This window comes from Coregonus lavaretus, assembly GCF_964263955.1.
Source record: "Coregonus lavaretus genome assembly, chromosome: 6".
NCBI lineage: Eukaryota > Metazoa > Chordata > Actinopteri > Salmoniformes > Salmonidae > Coregonus > Coregonus lavaretus.
In genome coordinates, this window is record NC_139993.1 from 4,581,982 (window position 1) to 4,597,011 (window position 15,030).

Below are 15,030 nucleotides of genomic sequence, written 5' to 3' on the forward strand. Positions count from 1 at the left end.
TGGCATATTATTATTATTATTATTACTAAACAGTTTGTGTCATTCCAACTCATTCCAACTTTCCTAAGTTCACCTGTGTGGTAGGTGTGATGTTACTGAACAGTTTGTGTCATTCCAACTCATTCCAACTTTCCTAAGTTCACCTGTGTGGTAGGTGTGATGTTACTAAACAGTTTGTGTCATTCCAACTCATTTCAACTTTCCTAAGTTCACCTGTGTGGTAGGTGTGATGTTACTGAACAGTTTGTGTCATTCCAACTCATTCCAACTTTCCTAAGTTCACCTGTGTGGTAGGTGTGATGTTACTAAACAGTTTGAGTCATTCCAACTCATACTGTCGTTGTATATCGTACATTCTCCCATCCGTGTCATTTGGTGGGTGGCTCTGGGATTTTCCTCATCCATTGTGAGTAGTTGTGTATGTGTTTGTTGTTGTTTTTGTGTTGGTGTGTAGTTGTGTAAAGTGTGTCCATCATCCACAGTCACTCCTCTATCCTCCGGCCCCAACCTCCCCCAGACCCCTCCCACCCACACCGTCACCACCTGTCGGGGCCACCACCCCTCCCTCCTGCTCCCCTCCTTCTCCACCAGGTAAGATCTGGGAATCACTCACACACAACTATTCATTGGTAACACTTTATTTTACTGTCCGGTTTCACATATATATATATTTTATGCTTTATTTAACCAGGAAGGCCCTTGAGATATTTTTTTCGAAGGACACCTGGCCAAGAAAGCAGCGTACAGTCAAGTGCAAAAAGTTAGATGTTTTTTGTCTGGTATTTACTAAGAACGTATATATGGTGACAATGAATACTTCCTGGAAGTTTCATCAAAGACGTCGAAATAATAGATAACCTGGTACTAAATGGTATGGTACTAAATGGTGTTTGAAATTAATCCAAAGCAACATAAGTAATTACCAGGCAGTGGACTGTTGATGGTCGACTGACCTAAAGCTCAGCTACTATTAAATGAAATGTGCATCAGAATGGAAGTGTGCAGAGACTTTTCCCTGTTTCTCCAGTTGTCCATTTTGCCTCCAGCACCTTCACTAATCGGTTTTGGGTGTGCTGTAGATTCTGCCTTTTATCCCCAGGTAGTGGACTGTAAAATGAAGTGAAATCCATTTATTTTTCATTAATTTGCCTTTTGGTATTCATTCAATCGTTAATTCATTCATTCATTAAACCAAAGACCAATATTAGTAATAACGTGAAACGGTATTTACAATACACCACTCTGAAAACAATAGCAGCTTTGCTGTGCCGCCCCATTTCTCTCCTCAAAAGTACCTTGCTACTTTGTGTGTATAGCAGTCCTTCTCTCTCCTCCCTTACTCAATCCCTCTCTCCTTACCACATGTCTCTCCCCTCAGTGGTAGGAAACGCTGGTCCAAGCACTTTCTTCAGCTCTAAAGTGGGCTTCATAGGCAAAGTAAGATCCAACAGGCATGGACATCTTGGGAATGATGCAGGAAAATTATAAATTTATCCGCTAACTTTTCTAAACCACTCCCCTTCTAACTCTGACCCCACCCAACCCCTAAGTAAAATTATTGATCATATCCCCATGCTGAGCCTTGAACAAACACTACTACAAAGTAACGGAATGAATGCACTCGCAGCTATGACAATGATTCAACTTCCCATGCATAAAACAATTTGATGTTCTTTAGTATTAGATTATTGGGGCCAAATCCTAATTTAAGATACACACATGTAACTCAAACTTTAATACACACAGGTTTCCCATTCCAACATTTTAATGCCTGCTTCTCTATTAAGGATTTGGTCCATTATCTTGAATCTACTTCATAAACAAAACTACCAGTTCCTGATCCCTTCCAGATTCTTCCAGGTAAACTGCACGACCCAACGGCAATCCTCTTTTCAGTTCTCAGGCTGACTATTGAACTGACTAACATCATCTCTAATCCACCCTTACAGGCAACTAAACTAACTAACCACTCTTAACTAATGATGCACTGTTACTAATGCTGCTAAGCTGTGTGTTTATTTTGTATGTTTAAGTAGGCAAATGACTAGCTGAGTATCTCATTGGATGTGTGATAACAGCACTGCTGTGTCTGATTTGGTCTTTTTCTCTTTTCCTGTATTTGCAGCCTGTCCGCTTCTGGGAGCTTTGAGCATCTGAGCACCACGTCGCCCTCCTCCTCCAATCAGCAGCACTGTGGGCTGATCTTTGACCCTAGCCAGGGCGGCGGCCACCACTCCACCTCCACCCCAGCACCTCCTCTATCACTAGGACTCCTAAGGCTGCTGGAGGAGCAGGGCATCTCCGGCTCCACCGTCCCCTACCCATACCACCAACTGACCCCACTCACAGCCCACACACGCCCCACAACGGCAGAGGAAGATCAGGATGGAGGTACATTCAAGATGGTGGAAGAAGGGAGAAGGAACATTTTCAGCTTCAACCTGGTAGGCAAGCTGAGGAGTCTGGGACTTCACAAGGTGGTGGCCCGAGGGGTGGTGGACTGGAGAGAGAACGGAGAGGAGAGAGAAGCAGTCAGGCAATACAGACATCCACCTAGAGTCTGAGAACGACTGGGAGAACTCCCTCCCCCCTCCTTCTCCCCTTCCTCCTCAATCGTCATTGACTTCAATCCACATGCTGGCTATGCCACTGTACCGCCATTTTGTGTTTCGGGCCCACAGCAATACATTGTAAAATGGAGCCTCGGGAGAACCATAGCGACATATTTTGAGTTTCTGTGTCACGGATTCTGCCGAGGCTGCTCCTCCTCCTTGCTCGGGCAGGCTTCGGCGTTCGTCGTCCCCGGAGTACTAGCTACTGCCGATCGATGTTTGTCTTGTTTTGTCTAGATTAGGACACCTGTTGCCTATTAGTGTTTATTGTTTAGCATATAATTTCCCTTGTTTCACGTTTGGGTTTTGTGTGTTATTGTTCATTGTCTTGTTGATGTTCGGCCTAGCTACTTCTTCGGATTACACATATGGTGTTTTTTCCCTCCAGTGTTGGAGACGTTTGTTTTGTGCGTAACGCTCAGTAAAGTAGTCAACCCGATTCTCTGTGTCCTGCGTCTAACTTCACTCGCCGCGTACATATCACCTCTTGACATTCTGTTACGTTTACAGTCACTAGGTACTAGGTCTCCACGACAATGTGTGACATCATGATCATTCTCAGGAGAATCACCTGATCACCGCTCCGGCTGGCTTGAACACGCGGAAGGGTTTTTGTTTTTTTATAAAATAAAAAGTTGAGAAACATGCGTTGCTTTTTTCTACCTGTGTTTCGTGGGTGTCTATGGTTTTACACGGTATGATAGTAAGGGAATGGTGCTTCTCGTGGTGTTTTTTTTTGTTGTTGAAAGAACCCCACCATATGTTTTCTATAATGATTTGTTAATACCATCAAATACAATCACATTACCTATTCATTATGTTGGGAAAGATTCAAGGTATTGTTATTTAAGAACCACCAAATTGACCACAGCGGTTAGTTTGTCACACTTAAAAACCCCAAGATGCACTGGAATTCAGTATGTCCTTTTGCAATAAATAGCTGCTATTAGAAAATGAAGCATTTGTGGGTATTAACCACATTCACTTTACTGTGGTAAAACCACTAACACTTCAATCACTCCCCATTACAGAATGGTGGAGAGACTGATACACTGACTGAACTTACTGAAAGTTTGTGACATTATTGACATTCACTGAGGTATACTACTCTGCTCTTTCCCCAAATGTCCTCATTTAGCACTAGCAGTACTGTGCGTTTGCATGGCATCACACATCACCTGCTGCAAGTCATTGTAAAATGCTTTACTTCGAAATGCTGTCAATTATGTCAGTCATTGTGAACTTGTGCATTTATTCGAACTTCACAAAAAGCATTCAGGTAGTCTACCATGCTGTATCAAAGACAACAGAAGGTGACAGCAAAAGGTATTGGGACTAGTGTATGTGCTGGATATGTGTTAACAGACCTTAAACTAAAGTCTTGTTGTTACAAATGTATACAATGTCATCAGGAATAATGAAAGTTAGCTGTATGAAAAAATTAAGTTGGGCATTCAAAGTTAATTCCTCCAGTGATTGCACTAATACCTTATGAGGAAAAAGAAATACAAGCAAAGTGTCACGGGAAAAAAGAAAGGTACAAAAACCAAATGATCATGGACTACATTTTTTGGATACTTTTTGGGCTGTCTGGATAATCAATTGTATATAAAAGGCGTAGGATACTGCAGATCAAAAGGGAAAATGATAGCAAATTACTACAATTTGTATTCAGAAGAAAATGAACCAAACAGTTGAAATTGACTATTTTTTGCTGAATTATATTTTATAATCGCTGAGTTGTATGTGTGTATGAATTGTACCACTTGTAAATTAAAAAGTACATTGTATTTCCATCAGGCACACGTGAATGTGTGTTATTTTTCTGCTCGAAGGGCCGGTTTCCCGGACACATTAAGCTTTGTCCTAGACTTAAAAGTACACTCAATGTATATTCTGTGTCCGTGGAAACCGGTCAATGTCCTAAACAAAAACAAGAAAGTCCGTAGACATACATACTGCAAACATGTTTATTATGACACTTGGATTAAAAGCAAAAGTCAAATGACATAAACCAATGAAAATATTCCTGAGTAACGCCAGTGCAGGCAGACGTTCCTCAGTTGGCCTCTGGTACGTCTCTACTCTGCACCTCGCCGTCCAAAATCTACCCATCCTTGGTAGTCTCGGTCCGGACACTCGTTCATCATCTCTGCGAACAAAACAAACTTACATGAACCAAACAGAAAAGTTCAATGTGCGTTTAAAGTGCTCAAGAACAACGATACACTTCACCCCCCCTCCCCCCTCTCTCTCTCTCACAGACACACACACACACACGCGCGCGCACGCACTTAAATCGAAACCACCACGTACCTGAGATGGCCTGCATGATTTGCTTGGACATTAATTCGCGCTGGTCCTCCGACAGGTGCGCCATCCTCTCCATCCGTGCCATGCTCATTTGAGTGTCTTGCTCCCGCCTAGCGACGTTCTCTGCAGCATTCCTCACTGCCTCCCTCCTGGCCAGTAGCTGTGGCAGTATCCCACCCTGTTTGGTGTTGCCATCCGACTTGGATACGGGCGATGTCAAACCAACCCCACTAGCGCTGCCATGAGGGCACACGCCAACAATCCACTCATTGCCATACCTTTACGCAGAAGAAGAGTTTTCTAACAAAATAGCTTTAGATTATTAAACGTAGGAAATGCAAAAAGCAATTTTTTGTGTGAAAGTGAGTGTCTATTACCTTAAAAGAGAGGTGATTGTACGTAACAGTCTGTACAAAATGAAGTCAGCATGTGCGAATGATATTGCCAGTTCTCTATGTCTTGTCTTTTATACACAAAGGTCTATGTAACCAATATGGTCAAAGAGCAATGTCTGATAACAATGTCCAAGATAGATCCCTTGATTGATTGAAAAAGATGATGGAAACGCCATGCGTAATGGATACTTGGTGCCATTCTGCGTTCAGGCGGGGCGCATCAATATTCTAATCCTTCACCTGGAAATGTGAGACAATAAAGTAAAACTCAGTTAGACGTTCAATAGTGGTTGTTGTTACAGAAGTCTACAACCCTGTCATAACACCTGTATCCAAGGCCAAGGTCCACCAACTCTAACTTCCACTTGCATTGACATGCAACGAAAACCATGGATCGATCATTAAAAATGCCATGGAAAAAGTGGCAAGTGGTCCATCACTTAGAAACACATTTGAAACACAAAGGCACCATATCATTACTGTTGTTCTTAATATAGACCTAGTTGATAAAATGATTATGACTTTGATATCGTTAAGGCGTAACCTAAACAACCGTTGAGGAAGGGTTAAGTGGACAGTGTGTGATGACATACATTCTCCACTCTTATCTGGACTAAAGAGAGCATCATTGACTGGGACCAACATCAGAGTTGTTTACCTATAGATTTTCTAAATAGTTAAGACAGTAGCTTCTGTATATAATATAGTCTTTAAAAGCTGTACAACATTTTTTAATTCAATTCATACAGATATGATATCCATTTAGAATGTTGTCAATGAAGCTTGTCAATAAAAAAATACATTTAAAAAAACACTGTAATTGTTATCAGGATACCACAGCCAAAGTGATATGCTGTTATGGAAATAGGAAACAACAGATAATGGTTTAACATGGACCTGAACTTCACAGTAATGTAAAGTATCAACTCATTCATATAGAAAAACTGCAAGCCAGTCTGTAAGTTTCTGGCACTCCAAGAGTGATGATAATGCATAGGGAGGCTCTTTCCTATGAAGATTGGAGGGGTGTGTGTGAGGTAACTGGGGTAATTGAGGTGCGTGCGAGTTATTGTTCATTCAGTTTTGAGACGTAGGTGTTGAAGAGAGAGTAACGGAGAAACTGATCATTAAAGCAAAAAAGCACATAAGATTGTTGATGTCGTAGATTCAAAATACACCTATTTTGTTAGTGTCCTTCCACCTCCAGCCCTCCAAATTGTGCTGGACCAGTCTGTGCTGTGTCCCTCTTTTTTACTGGTGTAACTTCCAGTAAAGGAGTTATACCACTCCCCTCCATACCTGATTTATCATAATAGCCAAGACACACAGGCATTCCAACTGACATTTGGAAGGAATTGCACGTAAGCCAAAGACAAATCCAGGCAGAACATAAATATCTCTACCTGTGATAATAGAAAAAAGAAAACAGTGGAAGTCGCAGAAGGCCTGCCAAGTGATTAGGCACGTAATGGTGTCTTGGTTTCCCTGGAAATACCTCTCGTCACTCGGTGCCAAAAAGGAGTCTAGGCTGAATGAGGGGGCTTTGGGGTTTCAATGGGTGGTGGTTTGAGGATAGCGACAGTGAAGTCTTGATGGGGATGAGTTTACATAGCGAGGCATGTGGATCATTCATCACGTCGTCTTGTGGGTCCACCGTGTATGAATGATTTGTACTTTTGTGGCTTTGAGGTAAAAAATTAAAATGTCTCCTTACAGATTATTCAGAAAGTATTCATACCCCTTAACTTTTTTCCACATTTAGTTGTGTTCCAGCCTGAATTTTAAATTGATACAATTTAGATTTTGTGTCACTGGCCTACACAAAATATCCCATAACGTTAAAGTGGAAATATGCTTTTAGACATTTTTACAAATTCATTAAAAGTGAAAAGCTGAAATGTCTTGAGTCAATAAGTATTTTACCCCTTTGTTATGGCAAACCTAAATAAGTTCAGGAGTAAAAATATGCTTAACAAGTCACATAATAAGCTGCATTGACTCACTCTGTGTGCAGTAATAGTGTTTAAAATGATTTTTTAATGACTACCTCATCTCTGTACCCCACACATACAATTATCTGTAAGGTCCCTCAGTCGAGCAGTGAATTTCAAACACAGATTCAACCACAGAGACCAGGCAGGTTATCCAATGCCTCGCATAGAAAGGCACTTATTGGTAGATGGGTAAAAAAAATTAAAAGCAGACATTGAATATCCCTTTGAGCATTGTGAAGTTGTTAATTACACTTTGGGTGGTGTATCAATACACCCAGTAACTACAAAGATACAGGTGTCCTTCCTAACTCAGGAAAGAAACCGCACAGGGATTTCACCATGAGGCCAATGGTGACTTTAAAACAATTACAGAGTTTAATGCTTGTGATAGGAAAAAACATGCATCCTGTTTGCAATAAGGCACTAAAGTAAAACTGCAAAAAATGTGGCAAAGAAATTAACTTCATGTCCTGTATACGAAGCGTTATGTTTGGGGCAAATCCAAAAGAACTCATCACTGAGTACCACTCTACATATTTTCAAGCATGGTGGAGGCTGCATCATGTTATGGGTATGCTTGTCATCGGCAAGGATTAGGGAGTTTTTTCTTTATGAAAATAAACGGACTAAAGATAAGCACAGTCAAAATCCTAGAGTAAAAGCTGGTTCAGTCTGCTTTCCAACAGACACTGGGAGACAAATTCACCTTTCAGCAGGACAATAACCTAAAACACAAGGCCAAATATACACTGGAGTTGCTTAACAAGACAACATTGAATGTTCCTGAGTGACGTAGTTACAGTTTTGACTTAAATCGTCTTGAAAATCTATGGCAAGACTTGAAAATGGCTGTCTAGCAATGATCAACAATCAACTTGACAGAGCTTGAAGAATTTTTAAAATAATCATGTGCAAATATTGTACAATCCAGGTGTGTACAGCTCTTAGAGACTTATCCAGAAAGACTCACAGCTGTAATCGCTGCCAAAGATGCTTCCAACATGCATTGACTCAAGGGCATGAATCCTTATGTAAAGGAAATATTTCTGTATTTCATTTTCAATAACTGTGCAGAAATACGTTTTCACTTTGTCATTATGGGGTATTTGGTGTATTTGGGTGCTATTATTATTATTTGTATTCTATATTGAATTCAGGCTGTAACACAACAAAATGTGGAATAAGTCAAGGGGTATGAATACTTTCTGAAGGCACTGTATCTGTGTGCTATTCATCACTAATGATTTTTGTTCAGGTGAAATGGCCTGGGGATATGTCTGTTCTTACGCTGACAAGGTAGAACTCATTCATCATCATTACATGGCTCAATTCAGTCTAACCTGCCTTGCAGTGCTTGCACAGCAGCTAATTTTCCCCATGATCAAATAAAATCATAGAATGTTTTTCACTACTGTAAAAATCCAACTTCAGACTCCTCTAACAGGTTGATGCTTTTCAGAATTAGTGTGTGAGCTTGGGCAGTTCTTACTAAACAAAGAGAGCGTGTAAACATACAGGTTTGACTGAAATCCAGCCTCAGTATGTAGGAAAGTAAAGGTCCATCTGTCCATCAGTAGACATCATTTGATTTGATCATGGAGAAGTATTTGAAAGGTTTATTTCCAAAACAATATATCCACATATTTTTCACAACTTTTTATTTCATCAGAAATGATTGCTTATGGGTACCTTCATGTGTTTGTAAAATAATACTGTTCTCAGATTTTTAATTCCTAGATTTTAGAAGAATTTCATTTTTTTTGTTGCATAATGCTATGAATCCATTGTTTAGCTGAAATGTAATGTTCCTATCCTGTATATTTGACTGTGATATCCCAGCTAGCACATTTGTTTCCTTGTAGGTTGTGGGAACGTACATTTTTGGTTTTCCATTGGTTCTGGGAACGAAGCCGTACGTTTCCTGACCGTTAAAGCTTTTTAACGAAAGTGTAATATTCTCCTATACTGGGAAAATACATTTCTTAGTTGCAAAGAGGTTCAGATAATGTTTTACTATGGTTCCCTGAATGTTTTCCTGGGAGGTAATTAAATAATGTTCTGAGAACATGTTTAAAAAGACTTTAAAATAACACTGCTAGTTTAGTTGTTGTGAACTCCAAGCACAGACAGAAATTCATTTACCTAGGCAGTAATCAAGCAAACCCATTAATGTTTTATTGTGGCATGGCGTCTGTAAGATTCGAACCTATGATCTTCTGGTCTATCCATGGAATTAGTCCACTGCGGCACCAGGATGGAGCTAGCATGCCATGTGTTTTTTTACTCATACAAAGCTGTTCATTTTAGTTTATTCAAACAGATCCTATTTCAAAGGAAAAAAGCACTCATTAAGATCAGGTGTGGCCAATTAGTGGAAGTGGCCAACACACCTGAACACACTTAACAAGATAGAGGATAGTCAGAGTTTTGTTAATGCTAAGAATGAAATGTATTCTGTTTGTTTTTAAATAACATTATTAGAACATTCTTTGAACGTTACTCATGTTTTCATGTGGATTTCATGAAAAGTTTTCTTAATGTTCTGAGAACATTACTTTAAATAGAACCATGAGGAAGCCTGCAGAAAACGTTATGCTGAAGTACTGAAATTCCCACAGAAGAACGTTGTTTCTTAACGTTCTCTGAATGTTTTGAGAACATGACTTTAAATAGAACCATGAGGAAACCTGTAGGAAATGTTATGGCAGCATTTCCCAAACTTTGGGTCGCCTGATTAAAAAATAGGGAGCGAAACTCTGAAATAAATAAAAATGATTGTGCTTGGTTCATAGAACTGGGGTTACGTCAGATACGGTGGTAATAAACAGAGTGGTTTCTGTTTTCTTCCAAAAAATTTGACTATCTTTTCAATTGTTTAAGCTACAAAATATTATGACCCCATCACTGAAAGACAAGACTCCCAGGAACATATATGTTTTATGTTTCCCTCTACAATGCCCACAAGCCTCATTAGAACATAATGGACAAGACCAGGCACTAAATCCGACTGGGGGGAAAATAACATCATAGACTGTCATACCCCCAATTAAAAAAGTAAACATTGACCGTTGATTACATCACTTCTTTTACATGGTGGGGTCGCAAACATTTTTTGATATCAAAATGAGACCGTGGGCCCAAAATCTTTGGGAATCTCTGCTTTATGGGAAGGTTGTATGCAATAAACCATAAGACAACCACGCTCTCACCAAGCTCTAAGAAACATGTGGTTCTCAGAACGTTATGTGCTAGCTGGGATGTGGTTGTCTCACCTAGCTAGTTTAAAATGAATGTGCTTTCTGTAAATTGCTCTGGATTAGAGCATCTGCTAATGACTAAAATGTAAAATGTAAATGTTCTACATACAGATCTCATATTACTGTACTGAATAATTTATTAGTAAAACATTCAGTCCAATTTAACAAATAACTACATTTTTTATAAAGAAATGTACAAATTTAACATTTGTACATTTCTTTATAAAAAATGTAGTTATTTGTTAAATTGGACTGTGTGAAACCTAGCAGTACTAACAAATACATGTTTGTCATTGAACAACCTCATTAGATAGTGAAAAAACTATAAAATCTAATTTACCAACATTTTTGAAAATGGATATATAGCGTTTTGGAATGAAACTGTTCAATTTATTCAGGCTGTTTTCTGGCTGTTTTGCATACACTTTTCCCTTGAATGAAACACACTATCCAAACCAACATCTGAGAGCAAGTACTGAGTAGGCAAAATGGAATGTGAGGAATTATTAGGTTTATTGATATTTCAAATAAGGGTATAGTTACTGTACAGTACATCTTAGAATTCATAAAGAAAGAATGACAACATCAAAGTGACTTAGGGCAACATTCTATTTTAGTAAGAATACCTACTACACAACTTTGACAATGATTAAACACATTATCCAAACCAACTAATCTGAGAGCAAGTAGACGAAGTAACACAATTGAATATGTTGAATTTATGAACAGATCATAATGGTTATCTACATTTCAAAAATATGACTTTTACTGCCCATCTTTTCAAATGGAATGATAGAAAATCATCAAATGTAAGTGATGGAGTGTCTTGGTGCAACATTTTAGTTTGGTAAAATAATAACATAACAAATACAATATTAAGCCTGTTACAAGCACCGAGCTCTACCAGCTGAGCTACAGAGGATGATGTTGATGAGTATTTTTAATGGATTATCAGATGAAATTGAGTTAATCATGAACATATAGTTAACATTCTTTGTGGCTAACTGAATTGGGCCGTTTGTTTTTGTCTCTCTCTTCAAACACAGTGAAGGGAGCCTTGATAACTTTCCCGCCTGAGAAAGTTTGAGCGACTCACACAGACTCTGTGGCCGCTGTTTAAAAGGTAAACTGTGTGTTTCGATCAAGCTGAATCTGAGGGTGGGGTACGGAAGGGTTCTCTCCAGAAATTTAAGGACCAGATTTAGCAGAAGAAGCAGAGTTTTTGTTGGAATGAGGAATAAGCATGCATGCAATTGATTGTTGATGAGTTAAATCCTACGGATACCGCTTTGGGGAGCTAAAATTAGCACCCCAGAGGACAACTCGGGGGTAGGTTGCTAGCCAAACGTCCACTACGGATACCGCTCTAACGTGTTGATCATTGTTACAGGCTGCTCGGAGGTAGATTGGACATACATTACTGAAACGGCCTACGGCTACCGCTCTAACGTGTTTATAATTGTTAGAGGCTTCTCAGAGGTAGGTTGGACATACATTACTGAAAGGGCCTATGGCTACCGCTCTAACGTGTTTATCATTGTTAGAGGCTGCTCAGAGGTAGGTGACGCATCAGCCTGGGTGAGGTGATGCACAAACTAGACAGCGAATCGGGTAAAAATGAAGTCATCCTGAGAAGGTGACAGCATAAATTGGACGTTGCGCTTTTCATCCCTAGTAGGTGAATGGTTGTGAACGCCACCAGGGCTTCAAAGTATAGAGAAATAATAAGATAGAGTAGGTCTGCTCATCTTGTGCAGGGGAATAATTTGTTTGAGCGGCTGTGGTTCATTCAATTGTGATTAAGTTGTCATTTGGTCAGCTTCGTTCAATCGTCTGACACTATTGTTCGTCCTGCTTGTCATTCTGTCTGACTCATTTAAGCACGAGTGGCGGGTTATCTGTGTGGGTGATCGGACAACAAAAAGAAATCATGAAAATAATAGCCTTGTCGTTGTGGAGAAAGTGTAAGGAAAGGGACTATATTTTAGGTTGTTTGAAGCTTCTAAGGCTGGTGGAGAAAGGGAAAGCCCAATCTTGCATTAGGGAGAGAATAATTAATAGTAAGTGGATATTCATTTACTAACGTAAAGGAGAGAGAGAGAAATCTTGTTGAAGGAACAGGTCACATGTATGGGGGTGATCATATGACGTCGACACATTGAATTTCGGTCAAGCTTTTAGGGGGTAATTAAAGTTGGGAAATTTAGGAGGGATATAGGATTATGGTAAAATTGACCATAGTAAAGGAATATTCCGGTAGGTTATGCAAATAGTGATGAAGCGTGTTTGAGATCAACGTTGTGTGAATGTGGTATGATGAAAAGATAAAGAGGGGTGTATGATAATGTTATAGAGCGTGTGGCGATAAAGAATCATTACAAATACGAATGCGGTGGATGATGAATAATATTGACATATGATGTATGTTATGTGTGGGTAATTGATTAATGGAGAGTGGATAAAAGTGGAATAATATATAAGTGCTGGCTTGAGCACCCAAACACGTAGACGTACGTGGGGGGTGAGAGACAGTACATAGAGCGGGTGATATAAAATGTTTTAAGCATTATAATAGTTATCTATTATTTCAGAAGCAGAGGTAATACAGTCAAGGAATTTCAGTATATTAGGGGAGGAATATAATTCATTTGGTTAAGTCGTTAGATCTGTTGCAAAATCAATGAATGTGTGTTTGATTCGTTGACTGCTAAGGTATTTACGTTGAGCGTGTGAGATCTGTGTCCTTCAAAGCTATTTTGTGATAAATGTGATATGTGCAAGATACTAGAAATACAGACCATTTAGAATTAGAATAACAGAGGATTTACTTGTCATTCAAATAAAGCAGAGATTCTGCATTATATTTTCCAATTACGTTTATGGGTTGCTGAGATTGATAGAACAGTCAATGTTCATTTTGTGTTATAAGACTGAACGATTTAGCAGCTGGCTGATTTCAAATTGAACGACTCCGGTATTCAACCGGAATAGGGGAGAAAGATTACAGTTTGTCAGTTGCTCTTGTCCAGAGTGATTTACAGGAGTGGGTGCCTTGCTCGGGGGCACATCGACAGATTTTTCGCCTGGTCGGCTCGGGGATTAGAACCAGCAACATTTCCGTTGCTGGCACGGCGCTCTTGACCACTAGGCTACCCGCCGCCCGAATGCGTTGATAATTTGAAAGCTACTGAGAATAAAATTGAATATGGATGTGAATTAAATGTATGCTTGTAAATTATAGCCAGTGTTTGTTTTATTAATTAGAGCGTAATCAGAAAGGACAGTTACAGAAATTGAATAGCGGGCTGGCAATTGCACTGGAGCTGTGGTAACAAAGGAAAATAATTTATGGCTCTGGTTCGCGGGTAAAAGAGAGACAGTCCAGCTAGTACGAATTGAGCTGTAAATCTAAATACTTGACTGGAAAACAGTTATTTTACTAATTATAATTGTTATTACTTTATTCGATAGGTTGCTTAACACCAGTGGTGTATGCAAATAGGTGGTGAATTCTAAAACGATAATTTGTTTTCGTTACGTGAACCAGGGGATGCAAGTAGCTTTAGCTATTATGCTGAGGGAATAGCACCAACTTATAGTGGGTTGTAGATTTGTTGAATAAACAAACGTATATTTTAAACTAAAGTAATGCAATAGGCTACAATTATAATATTATCAGAAAAAGGCACAATTTAATGCGAAACAGTTATTACAAGTGTCATTGATCCAGTAATGATAGAAGGATAGTAAAGGAAAGGCAAGGGATAAAAGGGGGGGGCGGTATTCTCAGGTCACAGGTTTAGTCGCAATAACAGGGAATGTAGAGATAGAAGGAGAAAAAAAGAAGCAGCAGGTTTCCACACCAGGAAGAGGAAAACAATCACATTTAGATATAGACTGTTATGAAAGACTGAGGGGGATGTTAACGGAGCTGGAAAATTATGGGATAGATGAACAAGAGTATGATGGGCAAAGAGATGGGGGGAATGTCTCCCGAGTGGCGCAGTGGTCTAAGGCACTGCATCGCAGTGCTAGCTGTGCCACTAGATATCCTGGTTCGAATCCAGGCTCTGTTGTAGCCGGCCGCGACCGGGAGACCCATGGGGCGGCGCGCAATTGGTCCAGCGTCTTCCAGGGTAGGGGAGGGAATGGCCGGGAGGGAATGTTTGCAACGCCAGGGTTGTGGGTTCGATTCCCACAGGGGGTATGAACAAATAAATAATGTATGCATTAACTGTAAGTCGCTCTGGATAAGAGCGTCTGCTAAATGACTAAAATGTAAATGTAAATACAAGTGATGAGGAAGGTGAAGAATTTAGACAGTGTGCTGACTCTGATCAAGGACAGAGTGAGACAGAGGGACTAACGTCAGAATCACGCAAGGAATTGTGCGACCATCTTATCCACGCAATGGAGAAATACAGGAGGGATGAACAGAAATTGGCGAAGCAGTGGAGAG

General features: G+C 39.8%; 1 long non-coding RNA gene and 1 pseudogene across 2 annotated transcripts in view; both read left to right on the plus strand.

Annotated features, from left to right (window-relative positions):
• LOC311130346 (trafficking kinesin-binding protein 1-like) overlaps positions 1 to 15,030 on the plus strand; it is a 52,772-nt pseudogene that overhangs the window by 25,007 nt on the left and 12,735 nt on the right. The window lies entirely within an intron of this gene.
• Positions 33 to 3,259, plus strand: LOC311130935. The gene is made up of 3 exons (XR_014613409.1): positions 33 to 591; positions 1,788 to 1,860; positions 2,126 to 3,259. It is a non-coding gene; the product is annotated as an uncharacterized lncRNA (long non-coding RNA).